Source organism: Triturus cristatus, chromosome 3_2, assembly GCF_964204655.1.
Source record: "Triturus cristatus chromosome 3_2, aTriCri1.1, whole genome shotgun sequence".
Taxonomy (NCBI): domain Eukaryota; kingdom Metazoa; phylum Chordata; class Amphibia; order Caudata; family Salamandridae; genus Triturus; species Triturus cristatus.
This window is the reverse complement of record NC_140584.1, coordinates 692,070,350-692,096,676: the sequence shown is the minus strand read 5'-3', so window position 1 is coordinate 692,096,676 and position 26,327 is coordinate 692,070,350. Positions and strand designations below refer to the sequence as shown.

The 26,327-nt window shown below is 47.0% G+C and overlaps 1 protein-coding gene across 2 annotated transcripts in view; it reads right to left on the bottom strand.

The window, feature by feature from the left end:
- BOLL (boule RNA binding protein) overlaps positions 1-26,327 on the bottom strand; it is a 1,219,536-nt gene that overhangs the window by 28,007 nt on the left and 1,165,202 nt on the right. The gene's annotated exons all lie outside the window — the stretch shown is intronic.

Genomic DNA, 26,327 nt, shown 5'->3' with positions numbered 1-26,327 from the left:
TACAGGGGTGGGGGTACGACTCGAACGTACTGGGGTGTACATACATGGGGGTCGGACACGTACAGGGGTGGGGGTAGGACTGGAACGTACTGGGGTGTACATTGACGGTGGTACGACACGTACAGGGGTGGGGGTACGACTCGAATGTACTGGGGTGTACATACATGGGGGTCGGACACGTACAGGGGTGGGGGTACGACTGGAACGTACTGGGGTGTACATACATGGGGGTCGGACACGTACAGGGGTGGGGGTAGGACTGGAACGTACTGGGGTGCACATTGACGGTGGTACGACACGTACAGGGGTGGGGGTACGACTGGAACGTACTGGGGTGTACATTGACGGTGGTACGACACGTACAGGGGTGGGGGTACGACTGGAACGTACTGGGGTGTACATTGACGGTGGTACGACACGTACAGGGGTGGGTGTACGACTGGAACGTACTGGGGTGTACATACATGGGGGTCGGACACATACAGGGGTGGGGGTATGACTCGAATGTACTGGGGTGTACATACATGGGGGTCGGACAAGTACAGGGGTGGGGGTAGGACTCGAACGTACTGGGGTGTACATAGACGGTGGTATGACACGTAAAGGGGTGGGGGTACGACTGGAACGTACTGGGGTGTACATACATGGGGGTCGGACACGTACAGGGGTGGGGGTACGACTCGAATGTACTGGGGTGTACATACATGGGGGTCGGACACGTACAGGGGTGGGGGTAGGACTCGAACGTACTGGGGTGTACATTGACGGTGGTACGACACGTACAGGGGTGGGGGTACGACTCGAACGTACTGGGGTGTACATTGACGGTGGTACGACACGTACAGGGGTGGGGGTACGACTCGAACGTACTGGGGTGTACATAGACGGTGGTACGACACGTACAGGGGTGGGGGTACGACTGGAACGTACTGGGGTGTACATACATGGGGGTCGGACACGTACAGGGTTGGGGGTAGGACTGGAACGTACTGGGGTGTACATTGACGGTGGTACGACACGTACAGAGGTGGGGGTACGACTCAAACGTACTGGGGTGTACATACATGGGGGTCGGACACGTACAGGGGTGGGGGTACGACTCGGACGTACAGGGGTGTACATACATGGGTGGGGGTGTACATACACGGGGGGTACGTCTCGGACGTACGGGGGCGGGGGGGAGTGTTGGGCGCGTATGCGGGCACATGTCTCCATGGTTGCTATGGGAGTTCGGTGCGGACGGTGTTTTTTCCATACGGTTGTAACATCGGACGCACGGGATGGATCGTGATTCCTCGGTCGGACTTCACCTTTCACATTTGTACGGTACATCGTCCGAGGACGTGTCGGACACATTTTCCGACCTGAGGACGTGTGGGAAATCATTCCCGATGCGGTTCGTATGGACTTTTTACCATGCGAATCGTGATTGCCAGTTCGTACGGCACTTGTACGATTCGTACGGTAAAAAGACCGGATACGAGTCGCACGGGGAATTTTTTTACCGGATCGTAATTGGCACCACAGTCTTTGTGGTTGAAGGCAGGCAGGTCCTTTGTTTTTTTTTTCAAGGTTCCTGGCTGCAGGACATACCGGGATTTTGCAGGAGCAGGTTCGAGGTGGAGACAGGCCGGTAGGGCTGGGCCAAGTCAGTGAGCATCTTCCTCTTGTTTGCTTCGGCACAGCTGTTCGGTTCGTCTTCTTCTTTTCTTGTAGTTTCTTCTGGTTTGAGAAAAGTAAAGGTTCACAGGTGCCTTTCCATAGTTGGCTGAGTCCCCCCACCTGCAAGATGGCAGGGACTGAGAGTTGTATTTCGCCTCACCCCCCCACCTGAGGGGTGGAGTTGGCAGAGGTGGACAAACCTCTCTTCCTCACTTGTTTTCATGCCGGTTCTCCCGCCCAAAGTGGGGGTCAGAACCAGTAGGGACCAGTTGCTGAAAGCAACAAGTGGCCTGGGGAAGCTCACAAAGGCAGCAAGCCTTTAAAGCTTCCCCTTCCTGAACCCTGCCCATCCTGGGGGAGAAGGCTTGGCACCTCATCCAAGGATGTGCATTGTTTCAGGCTCTCGACCCAGGGGTCCAGAAACATGTCTGGTAGTGGCACCTGAAAGCAGCCACTCAGCCTGGAAACTAGCGGTAGGTTAGTTTTCAGGGGGCATCTCTAAGATGCCCTCTGTGTGGTGCATTTTTAATTAAATCCCACACTGGCATCAGTTTGGGTTTAATGTGCTGAGAAGTTTGATACCAAACTTCTCAGTTTCAGTGTAGCCAATATGGTGCTGTGGAGTTCGTAATGACAAACTCCCAGCACCATATACTCTTAATGGCAGCACTGCACTTGCAATGTCTAAGATTGTAGGGGTACAGGGCTCGTGCACCTGTACCCTCACCACTGGTATAGTGCACCCGCTAGAAGGGTGACTGATCTATGCCAGGGCAGTGGGTTGTACGCATGGCACACAGAGATGTGTGCCATGTCGACTCTTCACTTTGTTCTGCACCAAAACACGCAGCCTGCAAAGGCAGTGTGTGAGTGTAATGGTACAGGACCTCTAAGGGTGGCACAATAACTGCTGCAGCGAGGCATTCTCTGGTCACAGTGCCCTGGGTACCTGTGGTACCATTTACTAGGGACTGACCTGTGGCCAGATGCCAATTGGGTTTAGGCATCAATGCAGGTTTAGGGAAAGATCATAGGCCCTGGGTACCTGGTTAGCAGGAGCCCAGGGCACACTCAGTCAAAGTACATCAGCAATTCAGCAAAAAGTGGGGGCACCATGCAGAAAAAGGGCACTTTCTCACAAAAAGGTTACATATTTGTCATCCTAGTTCTGCACCGTAGGCTTCATTGAATTCATAAATGCATGGAAGATCTCTCGCTGTCTGTATGGATCTGGAGCACTGTACCCAAGACATTTACCACAAAAATCAATTGGAGAGTGGATCACTAGTCCTGAAAGAACCAGGGTATTGCAAAGTCAGTACTTGGTACTGTTTAAGAAACCCTCATTCACGTTTAGCAAAAGATCGAGTGAAGCGGTATAACTTGGTTCTCCGCTCAATTGTTATCAACGTGACAGCATCATCATTGGGTTAAACCAATGCTTCCTCCACCCGGAGGTTGTACCACTGGTAGTCTCAGTAGTGATCGTGAATAAAAAATTGAGGTGACGTGTGGTGAAAGAATGCTTGATAAAAATCTCGTAAAACCAGTAAATGTCTTTAATAGTACTGGGTTCGGGATGGTATTGCAAGTGTGCACGTTTAAGACTTGTTATGGTCTAGTGCACTGTTAAAAAAAGTGTCCATAAAAAGGTCGACATGTTTCAGCCCTTATAAGCCCCGAAGGGTCAGGCGGGGGAGGCAGAGTCAGCACTGGTCATAGACCGACGCCTAAGAGAGCGTGAAGCGACCCCCCTAGAGTACCCGCTGTAACCCACAACAAGGGATACCTGTTTCAAGTTGAACGTATATACAAGGGAGTAATCATCATCCCTTTCTTTCACAAGAGACCCTCTAAAAATTAGGGTACTCATCACTGCGCTAGGTCCTGAAGAAAGCCCGCCTGACCCTTCGGGGCTTATAAGGGCTGAAACATGTCGACCTTTTTATGGACACTTTTTTTAACAGTGCACTAGACCATAACAAGTCATATACGTGCACACTTGCAATACCATCCCGAACCCAGTACTATTAAAGACATTTACTGGTTTTATGAGATTTTTATCAAGTATTCTTTCACCACACGTCACCTCACTTTTTTATTCACGATCACTACTGAGACTACCAGTGGTACAACCTCCGGGTGGAGGAAGCATTGGATTAACCCAATGATGATGCTGTCACGTTGATAACAATTGAGCGGAGAACCAAGATATACCGCTTCACTCGATCTTTTGCTAAACGTGAATGAGGGTTTCTTAAACAGTACCAAGTACTGACTTTGCAATACCCTGGTTCTTTCAGGACTAGTGATCCACTCTCCAATTGATTTTTGTGATTATTGAGACAAGGAAGCTGAGTGGATCTAAGCCTCTTCTTTCTCCCTCCTGTCTGATTTTTGAAACCCAAGACATGTACTTCACATAACACAGGATGTGAAGAATCCAGCATTCCATAGAATGAAAAGAAGACCATCAGTTTCTCAAGAGTGGATTTTTTTTCTGAAAATTTCAACAGGTTTATCAAGACAAATCTTTAAAACAAGAGTACAACATCGTAGGTGCAAATGAGGGTTCAAATGTGCAAAAGGTTATGAAGAAATGTATTTTCACAGGCTTCTGATGTAAAACAGAGTGAAAAGAGCCCAACCCCTTTAAGAACTCCAGAAGTTCCCTTCTTCACACGATGCCTTGTACTGGCAGTTTGCCTAATCCACTCTTTTTATCTAACGTTTCGGGGCGCTAGGGGGCTCACGACCAAGATGGCCACACGTTAGTGAGGCTCGTGTCTTCAGGGCCCACAATGCTCATAATCTGTATCCTCTGCCATGAATTCAAGGCACCAAAATAAAGAACTGTGGGCCACTGATGCTGCCGATTGCATGCTATCTTGATCTCGTCGAAAAACGCCCCGCGAAACACTGAGATCGCGCCTGCAACGAATCAACTGCAACGGTAGGCGGAGCTATTGCGGTAACACCAGGGTGGTGACAGAACCTGAGTCCACGGCTTCGGCTGGTTAGTAGGTCGCGCCGCACAGAATAACAAAACTACCACTCCGACGCCGCGAAATGAGAGGGACATATCCCCGTGGAGGAGCAACAACTTTGCGGTGACGGCCGCAGAGGTCAGTAGACTGTCGGCCCTTTTACATTGAAGGCTAATTCTAGGGCACAGTCAGAACAATTTTGGCGCTCACTTGCTGCTTCTGTTTCCCTACCCCAAACTCGAAGAATGCCTTCCAACTGATATTGAGCACTCTAAATACAATTGGAGGTTTTGGGATTACGGACCATAACACTAGATCAAGGAATCACGCTCTACCCATAATTCATTATAAGCGTCAAGTGGAAGATTCTTAATTGACGTGGTCTCATTCTAACCCCTTACAGCAATCGGACTGAAGAGTTAAACAAAGCAGAGAGAGCCACAACATAGCTTCCTGCTAATCCTCATGACTGGCGCCTTGTAAGCCTCATATGCAGAACTAACAGCCTAGCATTTAATACCGAATCTGAACTGGGTGATATCCTGAGAAGACAGTAAAGACCTCTCCTCTAAGTCCTGCATCTCAACTGTCCTCTCTGCCAATTGATACGAAATACAGATGGCAGCTTTTTCACTGCTGCAAGATAAGCAGAGCAGATGGAAAAAAGTCAAAGCTCCCATTCGAGGTACGGAAAACGACCCGGACACAAACAGATGACCACTCGGAATCCGAAGCTCCCACAGACAGTCAGGACGAAGACTAGAAAATAATATTACTAACCATGAAAAACAGCCTCACGTCAATCGACTCCAAAATGGAGGCCATGAATTCCCGCATGGACACAATCGTCCATAAGACTGAAAAAGAAGAGCACCTGATGACAGAGACAGAAAACAGAATTTCTGAACTGTAAGATGGCGCCTCGAGCAGCAAAGAACAAATATCTCAGATAAACCGACTGCTAAAAGTCATTACAGCCAAAATTGAAGACTTAGAGGCGCGTTCCCGACGGAACAACGTGCGTGTGCTGGGGTTTTCAGAGACAACCAACACAGGCCGCATGGAAGATTTCATCGAAAAGCTGCTCCGTGACCTGTTTGGAGTGGGGGCATTCTCTCAACACTTAGTGTTTGAAATAGCGCATAGATTATTGGGTGCACGGCCCCCTCCTGGAACACCGCCCCTCCCAGTGATTGTCAGATTTCTTTAATACTGAGACAGGGACACGTTGCTATGTCTGGCATGGGGAAAGAATGTAGTTGAGCATGACAATACCACCCTCTCCTTTTTTCCTGATTTTAAACAAACTGTCCAACAGGCGAGAAGAAAATTAACCACTGTAAAAAAGAAGCTTCAAACCACACACATCGACTATGCTATGTTACATCCGGCGTGTCTGTGCGTCACTCATCAAGGGAAACAAACAATTTTCCACAACACTCAACAGATGGACGACTTCTTAAAAAGAAACCTACAAGCGACATCTGCGACAAACTCAACCAGATATAGATCTACGTCTCCGTAGTCAAAACTGGACTGAGTATGTTATACTAGCTGATGCAGTAATGTTTTGTAATTACGTAATAAGTATCATTATTATAAGGGTCAGTTACATTGGTAGAGGTACTTTCTCTCATTTTTTGGGCATTACGATTACGGCCACATGGGCCTGAAGAGACGCTACCCAGAAGGTAATGCTAGACTCGTGATACTTGATGGCTTGCACCAGGTCAACTACCTGTTGTTGTTATTGGCTGTCCTTGGACTATTGATGGCAGAACACTACAGTAGCCTGGACACCCACCCCTCCTCCCCTGCACTCGTTCATTCAGTGCTGGTCACTAGATGGATAGCTATGCCACTATCCATGGCAGGTCGGATTTCACTGGTAAAAATTATATGAGTGCCCAAGTTTCTTTATCTATTAATCAACATTCCATATAATCCGGAGAAGCCCTTTTTTAAAGCACTGAAAACACAAACAATTTGTTTGGAGTGGGGAGGCAAACAGGCCAGACTTCACTGGGACATGTTGACACAACCGTACTCACAGATTGGCTTCTAGCTACCAGATTTTGAATTATATTATTACTGCGCACAAGCACACTATGCCACATATTGGTTGCATCCACCCCCCCCTTCATGCCACACTTAGCGGTAGAAATGGGATACATGGCTCCCACCCCCCTTTCGGGCCTCATCTCCATCCCCCTAAGAAGCGCAATCATGATCCTACTACTGTTGCATGCACCAATTCGGCTTGGAGGAAGATTGCCACCGAGCTTGATAGGCCGATGCTGTACTCTCCTAGATTGTCATTGATTTGTCACCCAGATCTCCAGGTTACCTACGAACATCAATGCAGATTACTGTTAGAAACACTTCAGATGGAAACATGGGGGGACCTATATATAGACAGACAATTTCTGTCCAAGGGACAGTTCTTTGGTGAAAACATACCTACAGCCATGGAACTGTTAATGTTTGTTAGGCCTAGACAAAGTCTTAAAGCGGCCACACCAACATTCCCACATGAACCCCCCACTCTCCCACCGCTCCATGAGCTTATACAAGCTGAACCACCGCAACATGTTACGTCGCTAATCTATCATAACACGTAAAAAGCAACTACATCACGTGTATTGACATCTCGTCTACAGTGGGAGGCCGACCTTGGTGTACAGTTGTCAGACAAACAGTGGGGGTTTTGTTGTCAGCAAACAGAGGCCATTACAGCTAATAGCAGGCTGCGACTGATCCATTATAAATTTCTACATAGACTATACTACACCCCAGTCAAACTCCACAAATTTAAGCTTAGAGAGAACGACAAATGATCTAGATGTGGTAAGGAGGGAGCTGGTTTTATTAATTTAGCCTGGGAATGCCCTGCAATTTTTGAAAACTGGCAACAGATATTTGAGGGAATGGCACAGATGGTGGGTACAACACTTCATTTATCCCCCAACACAGTCTTACTGGGGTACACAGACAAAGTTGATACCGTATATAAGAAATACCTGATACTAGGATTCCTAATAGCTAAACGTCAAGTGGCTTGCAGGAGGGGTAGGGGCCGAGCCCCCCAATTTAAGGAATGTCTGCATGATCTCACAGTGTGGCAAGAGCAGTTGTTTAACTATGCAGAATTGCTCCCGCCCACTTCCAGGGCGAGAGATATATGGGACCCCTCAAGACATTTATTGTCTTCAACAGAAGATGCTGTAGATACCCCGGATGGCCAGGATACCACTGAAATGTAATGGTGCAACTGATGCCAGGTGTAAGTTACTCTTGATATAGACTAAACGGTATATGAGTCTCTATTACCGTAATAAACAATGGCAAAGGGAAAATCCTGCAGGAGCTAAGAGATTAACAGCCATAAGTGAATACAATTTACCACCACACTGCTTTGTGAAGACAATGTGCACATGTAAATAACACTCAGACAGATATAGATGTTTAGTACTGTACGCTGTGGAATGCTATAAAGTAATGATGTGAACATGTATCGATAGAAAGGTTGATACTGTGTATGACAGGGGGGCTGTTCCCCTTGATGTTTTTTTAGGTCTCGCGAGCCAAAGGCTCGAAGAGACATTTTATATGTGGGATTTTCAAAGTGCTACCCAGTCTTTTGGCTGGCCTAAACCTTGAGTGCACGATCACACATGCACGTGCACAGCTGCTCCTCTGCTCATTGCATTCCCCCCTCCCTTCTCACCCAGCCCTTTGATGCTCTGCTCGATTACTTTCACTTTCGCCACTTTGACCCTTGCATTCCCCGCTCCCTTCTCACCCAGCCCTTTGATGCTCTGCTCGCATCTCCCTCCTCCCTCGGCGTGAAGGGAGACAGAGCCATCCTGCTTGATTAATGGCTTTGCATTATTCCCATGTGTTCCCGTAGTAAACATGCCCGAGGCGCCAGCCGAGCACAAGGCTCACGGAGACATTCTCTTTACCCTCGTTTATGGTTCTTTTTTTTTAATGGCTCTGCTCCTGTCTCTGCTTCCGGGCCCCCACCACTTTCCAGCTTTCAATCAGCTGCTTTCCCCCAGCGGCTATTGATCTCCGCCTGTCTCTCGCTCTGTTTCCAGCTCCCTGCTCTATGTAGTCCGCATCCCTCTGTCCGCGCTTGTTTTTAGAAGGGTGCAGGAAACTGTCTTCAGTCCCTCGCATTGGCTCCAATGATTCAGATGAAACTGTTTCTACTCATTATTTGCTGCAGCCTGCAGGTGCCGTTTTTAATACCGCGTTAACCACCTTATTCCCCCTCCCGCTCACCCACTGCCGCCATGCACTAACAAAACCGTTTGCCACATTAACAACTTGGCACCAGGGTAGTGGAGCTGCTCTGCTAGTGATTTCGATGCGCGTTAGGGGCGGTGCCGAGATGCCTGAGCTCACAGACCAGTCACTGTGCTGATGTAATCACCCAGTGACTGACCTGAGAACACAAAATGGGGCCGCTACTGCGTCATTTATTTCACAAGCAGCAGCATGGACACCACTTTGTTTCCACCCAGGGCGCTGGCCGTGCAAGAGCACCCTCTCCAGGCGCCCACATATTTCATGAGCGTGAAAGCTAAGGGGCTTATTTAACCACACACGTAAGTTTTGTGTGTGTGGGAGGGGGGAGAAAATATGTTTGACATGTTCATGCAGATTGTCCTTATACGGCAGACAAACAATAAATATACGTAGGGCAGCACGAGAACACATGAGCACACAGTTTTAGGGCATTTGGGGATTTTCTTGACTACCCCAATAAATCTGAAATCTACTGAATCTGTCAAATTTACAGAAAATAAACTTGCTCATAGATGCTAAGGTACTGCTAGCATTTGTAATCGAACAGGCAGCAGGAATGGCGCGTATATTACAAATGAGAAGAGGAAGTCGGGGGAGTACTTTATACAGTGTCAGATTTTCTTGCTGCGCGCATCTGACTTCATTTGAACTGTATATTCCATTCAGAAGGTTTGTCAGAAATACCCGTTTAAGTAAACTCGACTAGGACTTGTCTTGGCGCTGAAGATTCTTTTTATCAGGTTGCTGGGGAACAGGCTCGTGTTTACGTAAAGATTCCAGAGATGGCCCCCACTTCAGACGGACACTGCAGCTCTCAGCAGGTTCTTGAGCGGCAGCCAAGCCTCTCGCTGATAACAGCAGTAGCCGCCGCTGGCTTATCTGAAAATGCAGCAGCCATCAATCTTGCGTTGAGAAAATGTTACACAAAGATTAAGCTGTTTACGTTACTGTACACGTGTCTGCCCGGCGTGCAGACAAACCACAATGCAGTGGAAACACGCGTCATGATTTATGCACAGTGTTCAAATGAACCCCCTTGTTTACATGAGCATCCCTTGTAGAGATAGCTCATCTTTGCAGGTCACAAACAAGGAAAAGTGCTTTCATAAATTCCCTGTCTTGTAAAATTTAATTTTTACCTATGAAGAACGTTTGCTCCTCCCGCATTTTTGCGGAAGGCAGTTTGAGTGAGTCGTTTTAAGCGGGAGTGAAAACATTGACAACCTTTGAGCCCACAATAATTCATTAGTTCTCTCCTAAATGAAGCAGCATGCATTTCATATTGTAATCTGATCTTTTTTTGCTAAACTTGCTGAACTAAAAAAAGTCTTGGAAGGGTTTGCCAAAGTAAAGTGCAGCTTCAGCAATGTTCCGCTCCTTCTTGACTGTCAGTCCTCAGAGATGGGAAAAGTCCAATGAGCAGATGGAAAAAGAGGCTCAAATTTCATCTGAAGTTAAAAGGCGGAGCGCGCATCTATCAATGTGATGGACACTCGCGCTATTCTACAACAAGAGTTGGCAAACGACAGTGAGTTCGGATTTTTGTATTATGCGTGCATAAAGAGACATCTGTAGCTGTAGCAAAGTGTAACATTCTGCATATTGATGCCGGATTTTTTTCTTTTGTTTTTCTGGATCTTATTTTTTGCGTTTTTTGGACTCTGTGCTGTTGCCCTGCCATGTAGTGCAACGGTGCGACTCGTGCGAGTGCTCGGTCTCTAAAATGGTGCTGTGAAATTGGTTTAATTAACTTGTGCTTAACTTTGCAGCATAGCAATTGTACATTGATATTTGAATTTTGAATTTTATTGAATTGATTTAGACCTCAACTGTGGTACACAAATACATGATTAGAAAATGAAAAAGCTGTTGTATTATTCAATATTAAAACAATTTTAAAAAACTTTTTAAAAAACTTATATAAATGATAACAAGTAAATTCATCTGGCGGAGATTTACAAAACTCAATTCAACTTCTTGCAGATCTGAGGTTATGTCTAAAACAAATGGGCCTTATATGCCGGCGCCGGGCCTTTACCAAGAATTAAGTTTGGACAAATTAATAACACATGTACGAGATCCTGCCGTCCTCCATTACATAAATCACAAGTTTCTGTAGAGTTATCCGATTTGTTCCATTTAAAGGTCACGGTCTTTAAGGGTAGGATCCCTCGCCTCATTAAAATGATGGTGCACCTGACCCTCTGCTCTAATGAAAAATGTACGTACTGTTGTGGTGTTTTATATTGTTGACTGTCTGCAAAGTGTGCATAGTGTTTTAGCCTAGAACGGTGGTCTCAATCTAGCTCGTAGCTTCATGTTGAGGTCAGGTTCTTTCGATAAAGCTTCAGATGTAAGGGGGTCATAGATGTCAATCGTGCAGCCAGACTGAGTTAGTGCAGTATTTAAGTTCTTATTAAATGTCTGCTGTGGTGCATCATCTCTGAAAGTCTCCATTTTCATGACATACCTTATGGTCCCTTGGTCGGCATGTGAAAGATTATACTCCCAGCGGAGTATATCTATAATAGCTTTTGCATGCACGCTGTCTAGAGATAGCTCCAGGCGAAGGGCTTGAACGGGCACTGATTGATTGACTCTTAACAATCTACGTAGTAGAGTACCTTTGTTTACATGCAGTCAATGACATGCCTTCATCGGGATATGTTCCAGTAAAATTGGCGGTATCTTGGAACGATAGACCTCAAGCATAGGTGAAAAGTGTCTATTACCTGAGGAGGGGTAAACTCTCAATAGCCGTATTTGTCTATGACTGTCTGTAACACTGTCCCTCACAGAGTGCTACATTGATACAGAAGTTACATTGATGACATAGAAGTTAAATGTCATATGTGAGCTCATGTTTGTCATAACGCACCCACATACATGACAAAAATGCACAGCTTTAGCTACCACCCATGTGCATTAACTGGGCTGCAGTTTAAAAGCATTACAGTGACATATGGCTGAGAAAAGTGCCCTTGACATTTAGAAAAGTGTATTTGTATTTATTAGACAAGTTATAACCAACGTATGCTTTGTAAAACCACAGAACTCAATGCTTAATGTATAACATGTGACATGCTACTCGTTGGGTAAAGTAGGTCCTCTAAGTACACAATTGTCCAAAAGCTGTTTTCACTTCGTAGGTAAAGCTAGAATTTTCAGGACAGGCCTCACTATAAATAAAAAAAATATATTTTATTACTTTGACAGGGAATATTTTAGAACAATGATAAAAACCATGTCTTTCACCTAGTTTTGAAAATCTAATTCAACGTTGAAAGCAGATTTTTGATAACACAAGGGGAAAACCAACTTTAAGAAAGTATATACTGCATTGCCCAAGAGAAAGCTGGTTTAGTATCTATTTGTCTATCAGCCCTACTCTAGCGGTCGAGTACACATCCTTGACTAGCTGTTACTGACCCTGCTCCTTGGCTAACCCTTTGGGCCAGAAAGACTGGGATGTAGGAATAAAATGTATTGGGGCAGGTAGGAACAGCTGGAAGAAAAAATGTCAGCCTTAACAGTTCTTCCGTTCACTTTGAGATACCAACTGAGGCTGGCAGGAACGGCTACCATTCATTCGTAAGGTCCTCCCAGATTTTCTTGTTCCAACGCCTGCTGGAAGAAAAAACTGTTTTGGTCCTGACAGCTTGGTGGACACCTCATCTAAATGCTGGGCTAGGCGAAGGACTAGAGCTCCTTCAAGGCGAGGCTGGCAGAACCCATTGTATTTAATGGCTTATGGAAAGGCTTGCAGTCAACTGAGAAAGGAAGTGACGCAAAAGGACCCAGGGGAACTGTGAGAAGATAGGATTGACTGGATAGAATTCTCTAATCCCTAGCTAGTGCACAGGATGAGACTGGCACTTCACCAGCAGCTCCTCAGCACACTCTTGGCCACAGCTACCAGGGCTTGAGAAAGGTTTCACTGAGAATGGTGCTGAGAACTAACAATGGTGTGTTCAATAAGTTGGCAATAGTTCACCTTGCCTAAATTAATAACTCACTTTCTGATAGTAGGGAGATAAATGTATAAGCACAGACTCACACGTTTTACGGTACCCATGTACACACAAAAAGCAATCAGGTATCCAGAACATCATCGTTTTTAGCACTCATGCATATAGACAACATATACACATACAAATAAACAGATAATGCAGACACCTAACAACATTCAGACACATGTCAGATGCGGCTTTAGATGGTTAGGTGAATGAATGCATCAGGAGAAGTACCAAATAAATCATTAAACTAATTCTCTTCCACACCAACTTCCTAGAGAATGCAGGTGAAACCCTTAGGTCAGAGTTTCAATTGAAAATACGTTTTCTCTGTTGTTAATACCTTTGGTACCACTTGCAGAATTAACATAAAATTACCTGCTTTGTGTTTGGCATGCCACTTTTCATGCTTAATTGTCAAGGATGTGACGATAGAATGGAGGGTAAAAAAGCAATGCTTCTGATTTTAGCCCAAGAAGAAATCTTTACACTACAGAAAAAAAGTTAAAATTGTAGGGATATCTTGAAAGTTGAAAAGTACTTTTTTTGATTGGCTATAACTTTAGAAAAATATGACAAATTTGCCCAAAATCTGGTAGATGGTCAGCATGTTGAGCATATTCTTAGTATTTTTTAATTTGTACAGACTCATCAGGGGGGGGGCTGGTTAAAAAGGGAGTGTCAGTAAAGGGTTAATTTACTAATATACGTAGCATTATTTGAAGACCCCACATGAAATCTGAAAGACATTTATAATGTTTTCTCTTATTTGTATATAGCAAGTTTTGTGATGATAAACCAAGGTGAGGGGGGCACAGTTAATTGGAGGGGCAAACATGTTTTCAGGTACTAACAACATATGTGCTGTAGAATATGCATCCACATTGGCCGCTGTTAGCATGCTAAGCTCAGTGCATGAATTTCAGGAATCATCCAGATTCGACAAGGAGGAGGGGCTTACAAAGTTAAAATAGGGAATCAGAACATCAATGATTTGGTAAAAACTTTTGTGCATTTTTACAGAACTGCACAACACATGACCAACACTTACCATGAATATATATTATAGCGAGAATAATAAAAGCAACATGTTCCATTTTAACTCTTGAAAGAATGATTACTTTCCATTCCAGAAAAAAACACTGGTCAAAATTGCACCAAACATGGCACGAAACTCCAACATAACTCAGTGAAGTGCCCTGGCGTTGTTTTCTGTAAATCTGTTAAATTGCTTTCAAGAAACAAAAGTTCCAAAAATGAGTTGGTGGGCTTCAAGTGATAAAGGGGTAAGGGGCAAGTGTCCAATCTGGTTAACAAAATTAAACAAGCATTTGCAATGCAAGAGGTCTCGCATTTACGAGAGTTTAAGCTATTAGCATTGTAAATGACAATGTCTTTTATTTATGTTTTAAGAACCAAAACAAAGGGCTTGTCATTTACAATGCCAATAGCTCAAACCCACGCCAATGCGAGACCTATTGCATTGCAAATGCTTGTTTGTACTTGTATCAAAGTTAAATAAAATGTAAAAAAAATAAAAAAAGAATGTCTAATGTTCCAGTGCTAGCTGTATATATATATAGACAGACAGCCACTGGAGCTGCGCTACCAAAAAGTATGCCTCAAAGGATGGGGCCCTGAAATCCCCCAGTCTACTGGCAACTGTAGCTTGGTAAGGGTGATTCGTTGGTGTCCATTCCACCATATAAGGGAGCAAGGCAATGTATCTAGTTTTTTAAAGAAGGAGCGGAGAGGGCTAACTGGAAGATTCAGAAAGTAGTATAGGAGGCAGAGCAAAGTGACCATTTTCGCCAGAACAATCTTTCCTATAGGACCAAGGGGAAGAGTCCTCCAAAAGCCGACCTGGAATCGTATACCCGCCAATGCCATACAGTGATTGCTCTCGTACAAATGATGGGGTGTATGATACAGACGAACACCCAGGTAGTGCCAGATGAGGTGAGAGGCACCAATGCACACCTCCTGCAGGGAGAGGCGGGGCTGAGAGGATAAACGGAGAACTTTGTCCAGTTGACCCGCAGTCCAGTCACAGCAGCAAAGTCCGACAGCGTGACCCAAAGAGGGTTGAGATCGGTCAAAACATCCCGTACGCAGAGGAGCAGGTCATCTGCGTACAGGGACACGCTGTGGGTCTCGCCCACTCATCCCCTCACCCCGGAGGCGGACAGCTAAGGGCTCCCTAGCCAGGGCAAATGGTAGGGGGGAGAGGGGACCTCCTTGACTAGCTCTTTGACTCACTGGTAGGGAGCCGAGATGTAGTGGACCAAACAAATTGGCGCCCTGTGGAGAAGAGAGTCACCTTCAAAATCTTCACTCACATCTACAAATGCCTACACAACAACGGACCCAAATACCTCAATGACAGAATAAACTTACACATACCCCAAATAAACCTCCGATGTTCCAACCTCGCACTGGCTGAAACCCCACGCATCCACAGAGCCAGAGCAGGCGGAAGATCGTTCTCCCACATTGCAGCCAAGACCTGGAACGAGCTACCGGCAGACATCAGGCGCGCCCTCTCCCTGAACACCTTCAGGAAGACCCTCAAGACCTGGCTCTACAGCTAAGCGGCTCTGCAACCCCCCCCCCCCCCCAGTGCCTTGAGACCCTCACAGGTGAGTAGCACGCTTACAATTCCCTGATCGATTGATTGGCAAATTAGGGAGGTGGGGTTCGAGTACAATAGTTTTGTGTATTCAGAAAGTTTGGGCCCCACTTCCATACGGCGGACCACCGTCATAGGCAAGGCAAGAACAGGATGCCGAACGCCTTCTTTAAGTCAAGGACAAGACAGACGGCGAGGGGAAAATTACCCACCACCTGATCCTGCACATGGAGAAGACCACGTTCTGGTCTAATTGCACAAGCTCCAGAAGAACCTGAGCATAGCGGTCAGCTAGTATTTTGTCTTAGGATTTTGTAATCCACCCCTAGTATAGCAATTGGCCTAAAGGAAGTTAACAGGGCAGGATCTCTGTCTGGTTTTGGGATTGAGACTAAAAGGGAGTTGCAAAGAGAGTAGGGAAGCTCTCCTTCCCCAAGGGCCGCCTTATACATTGCTACCAGCTGTGGCGCCAGGAGAGCTGAAAAGGTACTGTAGTATTCTGGAGGCAAGCCATCCAGACCTGGGGTTTTATTTCGAGACAGATCTAGGATAGCCTGCTTTACATCAGCTGGAGTGATCTTCCGTGTCTAGACAAGTCCTTGTGAGAGGGGGGATCTGGGGCAAGACTAGGTCAGCTAGGAACTGGTCTATTATTGCCGGCTGCTCATTCAGCGGTGCCCCGTATACAATGGCATAATAGTCCTAGAAGGCTCATAGAAGGCCTGTTTGGGTGCGGACCTTGTTGCAGAAGGGGGCGACCACCTCAGTAATGGGACGGGATTCTGAGTCCAGGCGGATAAGCCATGCCAAGAGCGCATCTGGTCTATCGCTCTCTCGGTGCACCCTGGCGGCATGAGTCTTAAAGTGTAGCGTCTCAGGTCTTCGAGAAGAGCCATGTAAGTGGTCTTCGCCTCCAACAGCCGGGCCGCTGACGCCAAGGTAGAGTCTATAGCCTTACTAAGAGCAGCCAAATTGTGCTCTGCCTCCTTCAAGTCTCTCTCAAGCGCTCTGCTGACTCCCGCTATCTGTCGGATGCAAGTACCTCTAGTCACACCTTTAAAGGCATCCCATTACTCGTGTTTCCTGGTGGACGTTGTGTTTTGATTTTCAGAAAAGTAATGGCAGATGCTGCTTTCCTGCTCCTGGTGGCACACCTGATCCTCGAAACAATCAAGTTGCAGCCTACAAGAGGGACTGAGGGTGTTGCAGGGATTCTGCTTATGCGCAGAACTATGCGCAGGAACCTAGGCCCTCAGTGAATTGCGGTGTACCAAAAACTCACCTCAGAACCCAGAACCCCTTATCCGGCCAGCATCAGTGTCCCATTCGTTATCCGAGGTTTAGCTCGGCGGTCCCAATGTATAGACAACCCAGAACAAGCGACTTAGTATATTTCTCAGGAATGGTGGGAATCAGAAATACCTTTTCGTAATTATTCTCGTACCAGTCCACAACAGAATAAACAGAGACACGGTAAAAGTTTAAAGAGTTTATTTTATAAACCTCGTGTCCTAAGATGCAGCAGTTTGGCTAACATTAGCAGACAAACGATTAAAATCAAAACCATCAGCATAGTTACAATACCATAGAAAATGAAAGGAGTGATCATACTAAAATGACAGTGGATCTAAGCCACCTTCCTTTCTCTAACACACTAATAGTATTATTAGACTAATAGAAGGTCTCTAGGCTTGAATGGGGAACCCCATACCGTAAAGATCAGCTCAGAGAGTTCACATCGCAGGATCAGCTATGCTCTGCTCCTAGGAACGCTCTTCTTCCGAATGTAATGAAAACATGTAACACTGCAATAAGAAAAGCACTTGACTTTCAGGTATTTGCATCTGCATGCGTGTTATGGCTAAACTAGTGGGCCGATCAACCTGAACTCAACAACATGCACCGTCTAGCGACCCAGACTGTTTCTTTTACACTGTGTACAGACCAAGGTCGCTGCTCACTGTTTGGAATGTTAACAACAGACAGTTCTCATGTGAAGCAAAGCCGAGTAAGCATTTCTCAATTTAATAACATGTGACTACAGTGTCATGTGCAAAAGCAGCAAGATGGCTTTCTAACATCTAACGCGGTTATGCTAACTTAGCATTGTACATACGTAGATAACGATCTCCACTACACCCCCCCTTGATCGGACCACTAACCAGTAGGGGCGCACTTGCAAGAACGCAGAGTTCAAGTTCGATAGAACGGAACCAAGGGCGTGAACTATAAGTCCATATAAGGGAAGTGAAAAAAGTTCGAAGCAAAAAAAAACAAAGAAAAAAGTTAAAACGTAGTAAAAAAAAAACATGTAGAGGATAAAAAAACATAATTGAAGGAAGTACAAAAGTCAATCCATCAATGTATAGGCACAATAAGTTGCAACAGCTTCCAAGAGGAAATCATTGGGACGTTCCGCAAAATTATCTGCCATCCAGTTCAAGACGGGGAAAGAACATACATGTTCCTCAACCACCGGGGCTTCCAGCACCAGACGAGGACAACTGGCGTGTTCTTCAAGATAACTTCTTGCTAAGAAGTCAATCGCAGCCGTTCCGATGTCCCAATTCCAAAGAACTCCATGCGCTGCTGCACAGGCCATAATCCCGACACCAGAACAGTCCAACTCATGAGCCACTAAGGGGCTCATTAGTCGATCATAATCCGGGTCAGGAGACACCGAGTTTGACAGACACAAATCCAGAGCCCATTGGAGCGGACAATCTAGGCAATGAAAGACTGGCTGCACACAAGTAAAGTAGGCAAACCGGAAAGACAATCCATAGGCTACACTCAGAGTTGCCAGCGGTAAAGTGCCATAGAATTCAAGCATCCGGTCACGAAGATGGAGCAGCCGGGACATGTTGTCGTGTGACGCAAGTTGTGCATCCATAGCGCAGGGCGCAGATCAACAACAGTATTCCAGCTATGAGGGCGAGAAGTAAAGGAAGACCCCCGAAGACGCTGGAAAAAATAGAATGAAAAAAGGCCGGGATCACACCAAAAATAGTTTGAAAAGAGGTCACGAGGCCAGAGCCCACAATTTAAAAAAAATGAGCTATGCCACTTGTGGACAAGGCATTAAAGATAGTCTGAATCAGAGTCTCAAAATGAAGAGGCAGATCAGTATTCAAAAGCGCTTGCACCTCAGTGCGGCTGTTTGCTACGTGAAGGACAAATGTTTCCCGGGATGAAGTCAACGCGACTTCTTTTTGAGACATTAGAGCCCTTATTCTGCTCATCTTGCTGAACTCTGCATTCAAGGTTGGAATGGAAGGCCAGATGGATACATCGAGTCGGCCATGCGGGGGTGGGAACAGGACGTTATTACAGCAAACCACTCTCTGCGATACAGTCACTATGTAGGGAATTCCCACTAACATCCCACACCAAGCTTCATTATTCAGCAGCAAATAACTACCGTTAGCAAGCAGCGTAAAAGATGGAGTAATAACTGGCACAGGAATCCCTTTCAGGACGCAAGCTAAATTAGGGGCGTGCACATTACATGCACCATGCAATTGAATGTGCCTACACACAACATAATGATCCGGAGTGGAAGTGCACTCTTCTCCTTTCAAGTAAACCTCCTTGCCGTCCCCTACACATCTGTATGTGAAAGGGAGTGACCAAACTTCATGCAGGAAGGCAGTACCCAGTTGTTCATACCTGCCAAGAGCATAATGTTACATGCATGAACTAAACTTGAACAGGCGAAACGGTAACGTGATCAACCCATGTACAAGCCACACAGCAGAATTCAATTCAGCAACAGAGAAAGGCAAAGGTTCTAACTTTTCAATGTGCAGCAATGAATATGTAGCATCTTTCATGGACATGAACTCCTGTTTTGCAGTTAAATTAAAAGGGAGGAACAAAGATGAAGTATTCATGTAATCCCAAGGGACCTTCCCTGCCTTTAACGTTTGCAACGTCCATGCAAACTGCATAACAGAACGCATTTGATTTTGACCATGATACAATACAGACAAATCATCCTGCACAATGTCCACTACAGAGGATACACTATTATCTAATGTATAAATTCTGGAAGACAGGGTGTTAATGCTATTATCTATTACAGCCATTACTTTTTCCATATTTGCTTGGTCAATAGCGCGAAATCGGGAAGCAGCCTCAATCTGGGAAATCTTCCAAACTTAGTTGTAAATAGCATACACCCATCTCTTGGACCTGCCAATTGCAGGACCCTTAACAAAATCATTCAAATCTATTTTGTCGTTTAATTTGGTTAAATGAAGCTTAAAAGACTCTAAAGTAGAATGTTGCAGCCAAGATTGGCACAACTTCCCTACTGAGTAGGTAGTCACAGTGTGAGAAGATTCAAAACGGGGGTCCACACGAACCTGTGTATACCCCTGCTTTAAACCCAGAAACCGATGTTGACAGGAGTCCGAACTCGATTGCCACACCAACCACCCTTCCGGATTCAATTGAGAAATATTGAAGGACGTGTTGGAAACCTGTGTCTGCAACATAGCAAGGGATAGATCCGTGTGATTACCCCAATTGGGATAAGCACCCAGATCCGGAACGGAGGGAGAATTTAATTTTTTAGATGTAGCCAATCCAAAACATGTTATCTGAAAAATGGATGAATTTAAAAATAAAATGTGATTTGGGATAAGACAGGCACGATGCAAAGCTTCTGTTCCCTGTACTTGCCATCGTTTGGAGCCCCAAACTGACTTAAGATCGACTGTGGCTTTCCACAGATCAAACCCGCCAATTGCCAACTCGTCCATAAAGGACTTGGAATACAACAATTTGGTGTGTGTCAGTCTAACTTTAGAAGCAGACTCAGGCGCACGATAAGAGGGGCCAAACTCCTTCTTGTTCTCCACCTTCTCACGGACCAGATCACCAACTCGAGGTAGCCAGCCAACTACTGGAATCTGAAGTTCAGCATCAGATGAGGAGGGTACGTGTTCCTTCGCTAGACTGTTTCTGGCTTCTTGTAGATTCTGCAATACAGCACAGTGTTCATCTATGTCAAAGGGTGCAGCTGACGCCGCCATGTCTAGACCATCAAGGTCTGGAACAAACATTCGAACACCAAAGAGCATCATGTATGGGGTCCGCCCACCTAACACACTAATAGTATTATTAGACTAATAAAAGGTCTCTAGGCTTGAATGGGGAACCCCATACTGTAAAGATCAGCTCAGAGAGTTCACATCGCAGGATCAGCTATGCTCTGCTCCTAGGAACGCTCTTCTTCCGAATGTAATGAAAACATGTAACACTGCAATATTAGAGGAGGAGCCTAGCGCGCAACCAAAATGGCCGCGTAGGTGCGAGGCTCCCGAGGACCTCCGCGACCTCCTGAATTAATCCTGGCGATATCCTGTCCTTGTTGAGGGGACTGTGTCGGTGAACCCGAGCTGAGGCGCCACCCGTTTTTCGGGTTCGAATCGGACCCCGGACACCGGTGGGAGCACCGATCGAAGGTTGCGGCCTTCTCCGCGCCGGCCCCCCGGATTGGAGTAGTGGGGCGATCCGGGGACAAAGTGAACAACAGCGGCGGGCAAGGCTGGGCGACTCGCGTACCCCGCACTTTCACTTTCGCTTTTGCGCCCTCCTTGCCCTCAAGCGAGGTAGGGTTGCGGAGCGGGGTGCGGTGGTGTGGCCTTGTCAAGGTGCCCGGCTGACCCGCCGGCTGTGGGTCGTCCTGCGATCCAGTGGTCGCCCTCCCCCCCCCGGAACCCGTGAACTGGTTTATCGGCCCGTTTAAGGAGATTGGCACGACAGTGGGAGAGCAAGCATGTCCACCAAACAAGATGGCGACCGGGCGAAGGTGAAGACGACCCGCCGTGGCCCGGCGCACCAATCCAACAGTATGGACCGCTACACTCTCCAGAAGGGATCTCCGGAGACATCGCGCACATCCCCGGCGGGCCCGACGGAGGCATCTGCTCAGCCGGTGGATCTGACCCTCCGGGACGTCATGGGCGCCATCGCAGAGATGAAGGCCTCGGTGGACCAGCGCTTCGACACCCTAGCGCAAAAAATAGACTCGGTCCTTGTGGATGTGAGCCTCGTGAGGGCTGACTTGTCCAAAACGAACGACCGGGTCGATTCCCTGGCCCACACCACAACGAGCCTCACAACGGATGTGGTGGCCCTCCAGAAGGAGGTGCGCCGGCTCGGCCAGGCGAGCGCCCTGATGGACCGGCGACTGGAGGATTCCGAGGGTCGGGCCCGGAGGAATAATGTTCGTATTGTGGGGGTGCCGGAGGGACGAGAGGCGGAGGCGGCAGATCTTTTTGTGGAAGAATTGATCCTTACCCATCTCCAGCCCCGGGGGCTGAGTAAGCTTTTTGCGGTGGAACGTGCTCATCGGGTCCCTGGGGGCAGACCTAAGGCCGGTGCCCCGCCACGGCCTCTCATTGCCCGGATTTTTAACTTTCGGGACAGAGACGCTATCCTGCAGACCTCCAGGCAACAGGGACCGGTCAAGCTTGATAACATGGATGTGCATTTCTACCCAGACTTTACTCCGGCGGTCCAAAAGCAGAGACTGAGTTTTCTCGGTGTTAAACGTCGCTTACGGGACCTGAACCTTAAGTACTCAATGCTTTTTCCAGCTAAGCTGAGGGTGGAGGTGGATGGTCGCACGCACTTCTTTGACCGGCCCGAGGCGGCTGGGGACTGGTTGGACACTCTGCCTGGAGATCGGGGCCGAGGGGGTGGGGGGGGTGCGGTCAGCGGGGAGGGCCCGCCGGATCAGAATTGAGGGGTGAATAATAGGCCTTGCTCTGGACAACATTCCTTTACCATTTATTGATCGTATATGTTCCCCTCCTATGGAGGTCGTTCGGGGTCTGTTGGGGGCTTCCCTCCTCCTCTGGGGGACTAGTTAGTTTTCATCTATGGGGCGACAGGCACACTGCACTTTGGGGGGGCTGTCTGGGCTCATGCAGGGGTGCAGGGAGGGGGGAGTTCTGTTGGGATGGGGGGGTGGGGGGGGGGTGTTGTAAAAAAACAAACAAAAAAAAAAAAACAAAAAAAAAAACACTGCAATATTAAAAGCACTCGACTTTCAGGTATTTGCAGCTGCGTGCGTGTTATGGCTAAACTAGTGGGCCGATCAACCTGAACTCAACAACATGCACCATCTAGCGACCCAGACTGTTTCTTTTACACTGTGTACAGACCAAGGTCGCTGCTCACTGTTTGGGATGTTAACAACAGACAGTTCTCATGTGAAGCAAAGTCGAGTAAGCATTTCTCAATTTAATAACATGTGACTACAGTGTCGTGTGCAAAAGCAGCAAGATGGCTTTCTAACATCTAACGCGGTTATGCTAACTTAGCATTGTACATACGTAGATAACGATCTCCACTACAAGGGGTACGGGGGGGGTCTCCACTTAAGGGTCATAAGGTGTACGACATGGTCAAAAAGAACCGTAGGAGTGTATAGAAAGTGGTCGAGGTGCACATAGAGGTTATACGGGACAGAATGAAAAGAGTATAGTTTAGTTGTGGGATGCCAGGATCTCCAGGAGCCCGCAATTACCAGTGGTGTACCCAGGCCCGGAAGTGTTCCATCTGCATGTAAGGGGGGAAGCGAGGAGGGTGGGACCTATCTAGGGAAAGGTCAAGTACACAGGTATAGTGTCCACGCCCCTCCCACCCCCCCAAGTATCTATGGTGTTGCTGTATAGTGGGCCACAGTGCTGGAAAGGGAGTCCCAGAAGTTTTCCTGGTTTGTGTTAGGTGCATAAATACTGGCTAGGAGTGTCTCCCGTGTCAACCACCCTACGAGTCTCCTGAAAAGGGACCACGGGTCAAATGCATAACATAGCCATTTGCGTGAATGCTGAGTAGGTGGTGGCACAAAAGATCTGCAACTGCTGATGCTTGATGTAAGAGTATACCTCGTAGCGCTTACAAGTAATGTGCATGTCTCGAGTGTCGAGTGAGGAGATGGGCATCAGGGGAAGGAGTCATGGCAAGGTGATAGGAGTGTAGGGGAGCCACACTGACGGGCCTTTCCCGAGTGGGGCTGCGCCTGTTCCTGGAACTTGGTGTCACCACCTACCATAGTGTTGGGAATGGAATAGCTGTGGCACGGTGGGAGAACCTGGGTCAGTTATATAAGGGTGTCTGCCATCTGGGGTGTCACTGGGGAAGGCCTTCGCGATTCAGCCTGGGAGGTGCCTTAGCCACTGGGGTCCTCCTCAAGAGGTGAAGATGTGGGGGCTCCTCTTGTCATCCATGGCCGCGGAGGCGGGCCCCAGGTCCACCGCAGCTTGTAGGGCTCACCTGCGGTCCGCAATGATTTGCTCCAGGTTGGAAGAGCAAGCTAGGGATCCCCGGAGCAAGGACCTCGCGCGTGACTTATTTTCCTTCTTGAGTTGTCGCTTGCTCCGGGGCCCTCACGCCTGCGGGGTGCAGCCTGTGTCTGATGGCTGATGGCCTAATGCCTTTTGAGTGTTTGTCAGTCCAGTCCCATGCTTCAGCGGGGTCAATGACGAAGAATGTAGCACCTTCGAAGATTATCTTGAGGCGCGCTGGGAACAGAAACGAGTATTGTATACCCTGCTGGCCAAGGTAGCGTTTTATCTCTAGGAAGGACGTGTGCTGGCACAGCATGGCACAGGTGTTTAACATAATATGCTTGTTCTCCACTTGGAGAGGTACACTCTGCCTGGCAAGACGAAGCCCCACGTCCCTGTCCTTGAAATGAAGGGGTTTCGCCAACATTAGATGAGGGGGATTGAATGGAGGTGGATGGTGTGCCCTCTAAAGGGAAAAAAAGTGTGTGAGGTTGGAGAGAAAGGACTTAAACCAGGTTGCTAGGAAGGCAATGGGGTCAGTCTCCTCTGTGCGCTGGCACTGCATGGCACGGGTGTATAACATAATATGCTTGTTCTCCACTTGGAGAGGTACACTCTGCCTGGTAGCACGAAGCCCTGCGTCCCTGTCCTTGAAATTAAGGAGTTTCGCCAGCATTAGATGAGGGGGAGAGCCTAGAGGTGGGCGGTGTGCCAGACACGATGTGCCCTCTAAAGGGAAATAAAGGACGTGAGGTCTGAGGTTGGAGAGAAAGGACTTAAACCAAGTCTCTAGGAAGGCAATAGGGTCAGTCCTCTCGATTACCTTCAGAAGTCCCAAAATTCGAATGTTGCTTCTTCAGAAACAGCCCTCCAAGTCATCAGGCCTGCACTTTGGTGCCCTGGAGGTCGCAGAGGATCCTTTGTGAGTGGTTGCCGGTAGAGAGGGTTTTCTCACTGCTTGAGGAACTGGATCGGTCCAACTGCCTTACTACCTACTGCCGGTTGGATGGTGGATATAACTCAAGTGGCCAAAACCACCTAGTGTGCTGCTTTGCCCTGTTCTGACTGGCACCACAGCTTTACTGTGGCATAATTTGTATCTGTCTGTGGGGCCTTTGGTTTACAAGCAAATAAACTGGCTTGTCTTAGTTGGTGCTGGCAGTTGCTGGCTTCTTTCCCAATTCTTAGAGAGAAATACAAGCCAGTAATAGCAGAGGGAGCCAGATGTTACTCAATTGATGCAAACTACCTCGAGGTGATTGGGGGATCAGTGGGAGTTTGATATTATTCCCCTTGCTCTGCCTCAGAGTGTCACATTGCATTGTGTACTGTGCTAGTAAATATTTATCTTTTTGGCATAGCCACTTGTTTATTACATCCAGTTGTTTATTAAATCAATGCCATCTAGGCCGAGTAAGGGGAAAATAGAACTCAAAATAGCATTCAAATCAATTTCTCAATTTCAAGAATCCTACTTGAACATAAACTATACTCACTATGTCATCTGGTAGTTCCGATAATTGTACTATGGAAACCGAAAATATTATAAATGGACACTAAAAGAACAAATGGCGAAGAGTCCACAAAGGATACTAGAGGGTTGAGTAAGAAAGATCTAACAAGCACTGGCACAGCCAATAGGTCTCGCATTTGGGACCTTATAAGTATTTAGCCATGCAGCACATTATCCATTACATTACCATTTAAGACATCAAAGTTTGTGGTAAATCATTGCGTGCAGAGAGGACCCCTACATAGGATGTGACAAGCAATCACAGGCAGTGATGTAATGAGAAGGTTCTCTCTGCTTCAGAGTCCCTGCACATCTTTCATTTGAAGCACCTATCAGCACTGCTGCGAGCTGTGGCATTTCTCAGGAGCAAACAGGTGCTCTGTAAGTGAATCCCCGCACTTCCATATTTCTCTAAAAACCCTGATTACAGGAAAAAAAACTCACATTCACAATAAGGGATCGGTGTTATTACAATAGAGAGACGCGTCCTTGCATAAAGCGGTTCCCCGAGGTAACCATAAAATACGTGACAACATTTTATGATCAAGAGAATACTGAAAAATTAATGCTTACAGAAAAGGTTAGTATCAGCCCAAATTAGATAAGACCTGAGTGTTTGTAGGTTACGATGATGTTGAGAAGCAGGCACTGTAAAGCAGAAATACAAATTCCAAGCCTGCTTTAAGGTGCCTTTAGGCCTAAAATGAGTTTAACTCGGTGACATTGTTCCTTGCTCCAGACATGTTTGAGCTTTCCTTTGAAGATGTTGAGTGAGCACTTTTGGGGACCCCTAATGTCTTGGCCTCTCCAGCCAATAAACAGAAGTGACAGCAGGGAACAACCAAAGAACATGGTAAGAGACTCAGAGAGAAAGGCAGACACACAAACACACACTCTAACAGC